Source organism: Acipenser ruthenus, chromosome 51 (assembly GCF_902713425.1).
Source record: "Acipenser ruthenus chromosome 51, fAciRut3.2 maternal haplotype, whole genome shotgun sequence".
Lineage (NCBI taxonomy): Eukaryota > Metazoa > Chordata > Actinopteri > Acipenseriformes > Acipenseridae > Acipenser > Acipenser ruthenus.
This window is the reverse complement of record NC_081239.1, coordinates 7,924,816-7,931,614: the sequence shown is the minus strand read 5'-3', so window position 1 is coordinate 7,931,614 and position 6,799 is coordinate 7,924,816. Positions and strand designations below refer to the sequence as shown.

Sequence of the window (6,799 nt, the reverse complement as noted above, 5' to 3'; positions counted from 1 at the left end):
TTGTATTTTAAATAAATATGGAGACCAATGTTTTCTATTTAAAGAGTTTCCGAGACTATTTTGCCCATCCTTGGCATTCAGCTGTTAACTATAAGGTTGGTTTCCAGCCAGATTGCCTTTCCGGGCAGCCTTCTCAATAGAGTCCAAGCTTCCGATTTAATTTGCAGTCATGAAGGGTGCGGTGGCCAAGTGGTAAGGCGTCGGTCTCGTAAACCGAAGATCACGGGTTCAATCCCCGTCCGTACCTTGTTGCTGTCTTTAAAACACTATTTGTTACTTGTTTGTACCTTTGCAGCTGAAATGAAAAATTATATAATGTAACTTGTATTTTAATTTAAATAAAAATGGGGGTATTCGGATTTGAACCGGGGATCTCTTGATCAGCTGTTAAATGCTCTACCACTGAGCTATACCCCCCATTACAACAACACCATTTCCTATCAAGCACAGCCAACGGTGCCGAGCTGTCAGTTTCAGGAATGCAACCTGTCAAGGCACGTGATTTTTTTCCTCGTATCCCGCAGAAAATTCCTGTGGCGCAATTGGTCAGTGTGTTTGGCTCTTAACCCTTTAAGGACCGAGATTGTGTCAATACCTCATCATACTGAAATTTCAAAATGAAAACCACAGCTTGCCTTGCCAGACGGCTTTGACAGATTATTTAAGAAAAGCTAGAACGTTTTAAAAAACTGCTGATGTTTAACAGACAGATAAAGCTAAAGCAGTGGCGTTGGTGGTATAGTGGTGAGCGTAGGTGCCTTCCAAGCAGTTGACTCTCAAAAGCATGTGTTAGTTATTCACGTAATCCGTTCATATATCAGCAGCAATTGTAAAACCAGATTGTACTATAACTAGGATAATAAGTAATAGTGGCAGGATAATTGTATCACATTAATAAATAGTATACATAGCATAAACTAATAAACAACACTTTAATATTACAATATATATATATATATATATATATATATATATATATATATATAGGGTACAAATAAAAATGTCAATTAATATGCATGATACATGTTAACAAACGGCTCTCACAACCCATCAACCCATGATATGTGACAAAAGGTAAGCAGCAATACACCGTTAGCAGCGTTGTAAACAATAGCAGTATTCAAGCTGAGTATCAATAACTCATTAGAAACATGTTCAAATAACAGCAGCACTCAAGGTGTGTATTGTTAGCTCATTAGCATACTGTGTTACCAAAAAACAGCCCCTCCAAAAAAACACAATGGCAGCAATCAAGTTAAGTATCACTACTTCGTATTCAACAGGTTAAGTAGGAGAGTGGGAGAGGGGAGGGATAAGCCACGCACACCACACAGATACAATGTAATGTGAATACGTCATATTTTGTTACCAAGAAACCGCTTCATGGGTCGCCAGCGGGAACATTCGACACTTTGGAGCAGCAGGAGAGACCTGCCAGGCGCTCCGCAGGACATCATCGTCAGTTCCATGGTGTAATGGTTAGCACTCTGGACTCTGAATCCAGCGATCCGAGTTCAAATCTCGGTGGGACCTAACTGAGGGTTATACTTTATTTAAAAAAGAAAATATTGTAAATTTGACAGTTTCCAGCGACCCCACTTGAACCGTAAGTTGATTTTTACAAAAGCTGCAAATATTAGGGTTAACACCTAAAATGTCTGTGTTTCATTATTTAATATTATTATTATTTGTTTATTTAGCAGACGCCTTTATCCAAGGTGACTTACAGAGACTCTCGGTGTGCTGGTGAAAGAGGGAACCATCGCTATGTTTAGATATACAGCATATTCACATGACATATCCATTTGTTATTTCAGATCGTGGCGGAGCTCCAGAAAGACGAAGGGTGTGCGGCCTCCTCTATGTCAGGACTGCCCAGTCCCTGACCACCTTCCAGCGCCTCCTCAAGACTCCCCTCTTCAGACAGCACCTGTAGAACTCCTATTTTCCCTCTGGACACTTTATCACTCTCCCTTAATGTGCTTTACTTGCTCTGATCTGCTCCCTATTTTGCTGCATTTACTGCACTGTAATCTGCCACAAGTGTTATTCAATCTGTAGTATTTTGCATTTAATCATATCCTGATGTAACTATCACTGACACTGTTATCTGCTCTGATTACTGAATCGTATTTTGTCATATACTTGTACTTTTTAGAACTGAAGTAATTGTGTTTTATCTTGCTCTTATATGTATGAATACTTGAACTGTGATTCTTTGAATGTATTTTTGTTTACGATTGTAAGTCACTGTGGGTAACGGCGTCTGTGTCCTCAGAAGGCTCTGATTATATTACGATTACTATCAGGATCATATAACAAGTACTGCTTTATTACAAATTGAGCAGAAACTGCATTTTTGTATTAAGTAAAAAAAAAAAGTTGAAAAATGGTGAAAAGCTTTAAAATTGCATCGCTGCTGCTGCAAATACGGTTAACACCTAAAACGAGTGTGTCCTCAGAATTAGCATGTGCCTTGTTTTATGGTCATTCCTTACTCAGCAATGCGACCATAGCTTCACTCTAATATGAAATCCATTTAATGTAAAACAAAATGTTTCTGGTAAAAGATGTACGATTCTTAACTCCAGAGTAATTCATTTTCAAAGACAGCCTAAAACTACTGTAATTATTGCTATAGAAGTACCAGTTCTTTTTGGATCAAAATACGGTTCCTGACAGGCTTGTTGACTGAGGCAGTACTGAAACTTTCAGTTCATTATTATGAAAACAATAAATAAAAAATGGGTGTATACTACAGCCGGTAGATGGTGTCAAGTGTTTTAAAAAAATACTATTTGCAAAATAGTATTTACTAATTTCTATTTAAAATACATGTCTGGCAACCTATTTTCTATTTGTATTTTAAATAAATATGGAGACCAATGTTTTCTATCTAAAGAGTTTCCGAGACTATTTTGCCCATCCTTGGCATTCAGCTGTTAACTGTAAGGTTGGTTTCCAGGCAGATTGCCTTTCCGGGCAGCCTTCTCAATAGAGTCCAAGCTTCCGATTTCATTTGCAGTCATGAAGGGTGCGGTGGCCAAGTGGTAAGGCGTCGGTCTCGTAAACCGAAGATCACGGGTTCAATCCCCGTCCGTACCTTGTTGCTGTCTTTAAAACACTGTGTGTTACTTGTTTGTACCTTTGCAGCTGAAATGAAAAATTCTATAATGCAACGTGTATTTTAATTTAAATAAAAATGGGGGTATTCGGATTTGAACGGGGGATCTCTTGATCTGTAGTCAAATGTTCTACCACTGAGCTATACCCCGACTCCAACAACACCATTTCCTATCAAGCACAGCCAACGGTGCCGAGCTGTCAGTTTCAGGAATGCAACCTATCAAGGCGCGTGATTTTTTTACCTTGTATGTGATTTGTAAAGAAACTAATTTGATTAAAAACGTATTAGAGGTCAATTGTCTATTTGAATGTGTCCAGTAATGGGCACATTTCCTTGATTGCGAAACTTTCTTACCTCAAATGTGACAAAAAGCGTAGATACCTCTTATACACAATGAGACATAAGTCTTCAAACTAAGGTGAAATTCTTCTTCTTCTTCCACTTTTTAAGGGTGTGCAGCGAGTATTCAAACAGAAAAGCTAAATAACTAAACATCTACCAATCCTGTGATTCCACATGTTGATCAACGTCGAAACATACCAGGGTGTGCAAGCAGTTTGATATCCACACCATTTATATTAAACAAACTAGAATCTTTGGTTCTGGTTGTTCAGTATTTTCTTAAAGTACCTTGCTCAAGGGTACAGCAGCAGTGTCTCCCACCTGGGATTGAACCCATGACCCTCCGGTCAAGAATCCAGAGCCCTAACCACTACTCCACACTGGAACTTGGCATTTAGAAGTTATGATCTGTAGCCTAATGTACATGAAAGACACCGTAAAGCATGCTTTTTACAGGCGCTGTCAGTGTCATTTGTGACTTACAAAATGAAGTTACATTTCATAATGTCTCTGCTATCTGTTTATATATCAACCACACATGTGATTGATTACCCAACAAAAAAGCCAGCCATGCATACGCATTATCATACTTGAAATGTAAAATTGTTGTACAATCGAAAACACGATCATGTTGCTTTAGAAAGGGAGGCATATCTGACCTGATGTACTCGGCTGGAAAATTAGCGTTGAAACAAGTAAGATATTTGATATTTCATTTGTTTGCTAGTTTCCCGGTGGTGCAACAAGTGAGTAAGTTGTGTAATTAGAAATGCTTGTGAAGCGCAGCACCAAATCCCTGCTCCTGTGAGGAAGTGTGCGTGTATGAACTTGTTTTAGATTTTAAATAATAATTACATTTTCCAAAATGCAAAACTAAAAGAATCATATTTTATTATATTTTTTAAATAAACTAATTGAAAAAAAGAGAAATAAATAATACATGCTTCCTTCCAGGAGTAATCTAGGCTATATTTCAAGGAAGCATTGTCTTGATTCTGGTTCAGTCAGATCACGTGATGTGTTGCTTCATGCGGAACACTGTTTGCTTCAGATGGTTCGAGGCGGGTTACGTCATTTGTTTGCTTCACATGAAGCAGTGGTCATTTGAATCACCTGAAGTAGTGAATCACTGAATCATGTGACTGATCCGAAGCCTCAATGAACCTCGTGTATGATTTGAAGCCTCATTGAGGCAATGAACCCCGTGTATGATTTGAAACCTCATTGAGGCAATGAACCCTGTGTATGATTTGAAGCCTCAATGAAGGAATGAACGCCGTGTATGATTTGAAGCCTCAATGAACACCGTGAATGATTTTAAGCCTCAATGATGCAATGAACCCTGTGTATGATTTGAAGCCTCAATGAAGCAATGAACGCCGTGTATGATTTGAAGCCTCAATGAACGCCGTGTATGATTTGAAGCCTCAATGAACCCCGTGTATGATTTGAAGCCTCAATGAAGCAATGAAAGCCGTGTATGATTTGAAGCCTCAATGAACCGTGTATGATTTGAAGCCTCATTGAGGCAATGAACCCTGTGTATGATTTGAAGCCTCAATGAAGCAATGAACGCCGTGAATGATTTGAAGCTCTGCGCTAATGTAGTTGAATCACTTGAAGCCCCTCTCCAAAACGCATAGGCATTCTAGTATTAGGCATAGCATTAATGGGTCATTAGTTCAGTGTGTCATCGGTGTCTCTCAGACGGCTAGATTATTACAGATTATTTTTAAGCATACAGCATACTTGAAGTGTAACCCCAAGTCAATTAAAACCTATTGAACATTTAAAAAAAGAAAAGTGTTTTTAAAGTGCATAATATATAGACACACAACATCATAATAATGTTGATTTTATTACAGTGTTTTAAATGATACCAGCAGAATAAAACTAGTGAAGGAAACAAAGGTACACTTCATTGAAAGTATATTTAAACATGATTTCAAACATATTAAGGAGAAACCAGTTCAAACACAAACGTGGCTCTTTTATTAAAGATTCTGAATTTAATATTTGAATCAGTTCATAAAAGTGACCAGTAGATGGCAGAATTTTTACTTTTATTTTTTTCAATGCAGTCCAGCAATCCAGTTTATTCTTGGACATTAATAACACCGCTATTAGATTTCTGTGGTGTCATTATGTTTCCTTTTCCAATATGGTCCTTGTTAGTGTAAGTGACATTTCCTTGTTCATTTGTATCAGTCTGAACCCCTTCTATACATTTCAGCTTCAGCCCTTGGGTTCCAATACAACGAAACACTAAAGTTAACAAACCAGGATTATTATTGTTACATGTTACTGTTTGTACCACTTGACCCTCATTCGATTAAAAATAAAATACATATTTTAGTAATCAATCTCTAGAAGTGTGCTTCTAAATGTGTTTCCAAAAGCTGCTCCACATGAAGCACCTCAAAGCTGCTCCACATGAAGCACCTCAAAGCTGCTCCACATGAAGCACCTCAAAGCTGCTCCACATGAAACACCTCAAAGCTGCTCCACATGAAGCACCTCAAAGCTGCTCCACATGAAGCACCTCAAAGCTGCTCCACATGAAGCACCTCAAAGCTGCTCCACATGAAGCACCTCAAAGCTGCTCCACATGAAGCACCTCAAAGCTGCTCCACATGAAACACCTCAAAGCTGCTCCACATGAAGCACCTCAAAGCTGCTCCACATGAAGCACCTCAAAGCTGCTCCACATGAAGCACCTCAAAGCTGCTCCACATGAAGCACCTCAAAGCTGCTCCACATGAAACACCTCAAAGCTGCTCCACATGAAACACCTCAAAGCTGCTCCACACGAAGCACCTCAAAGCTGCTCCACACGAAGCACCTCAAAGCTGCTCCACATGAAACACCTCAAAGCTGCTCCACATGAAACACCTCAAAGCTGCTCCACATGAAGCACCTCTGCAGTGGTGTCATTTTCTGTGACCTTAATGTTTTAAAGTAATGCTGGATTTTGTTTGTTGTTTTTCCCATTTCCGCATGCATGACATCCCTGTACAGTGCAAACCTGTTTGAGGATCCATTGCTCCTGATCCAATCTAAATCAATCTGCATGCTGTTTGGATTAATAGACTTCTCTTCTCCTAGACAGGCAGCACAAATAGTGGAGCCGAGCAGTAAAGCAATAAAGAAAAAACACTTCACAACAGTTCAGTGTAAAATCAATGCAAAGTTTATTAGTGGCTTCTGAACAGTGAAATGTGTAAAGGTGTTCTCTTTTAATAGCATGATCTACACTTCACACTGTCTTATAGAATGCAATTGATACACAATATATAAAGCTTTAAACATTCTACTGTAATGGCAGTGCTG

At 38.8% G+C, this 6,799-nt stretch overlaps 3 non-coding genes across 3 annotated transcripts; all 3 read left to right on the top strand.

Annotated features, from left to right (window-relative positions):
* Positions 1 to 175: 175 nt before the first annotated feature.
* Positions 176 to 247, top strand: trnat-cgu (transfer RNA threonine (anticodon CGU)). Its single transcript has one exon. It is a non-coding gene; the product is annotated as a tRNA-Thr (tRNA).
* A 1,214-nt stretch (positions 248 to 1,461) lies between these two features.
* Positions 1,462 to 1,533, top strand: trnaq-cug (transfer RNA glutamine (anticodon CUG)). Its single transcript has one exon. It is a non-coding gene; the product is annotated as a tRNA-Gln (tRNA).
* A 1,500-nt stretch (positions 1,534 to 3,033) lies between these two features.
* Positions 3,034 to 3,105, top strand: trnat-cgu (transfer RNA threonine (anticodon CGU)). The gene has a single exon. It is a non-coding gene; the product is annotated as a tRNA-Thr (tRNA).
* The last annotated feature ends 3,694 nt before the right edge of the window (positions 3,106 to 6,799 follow it).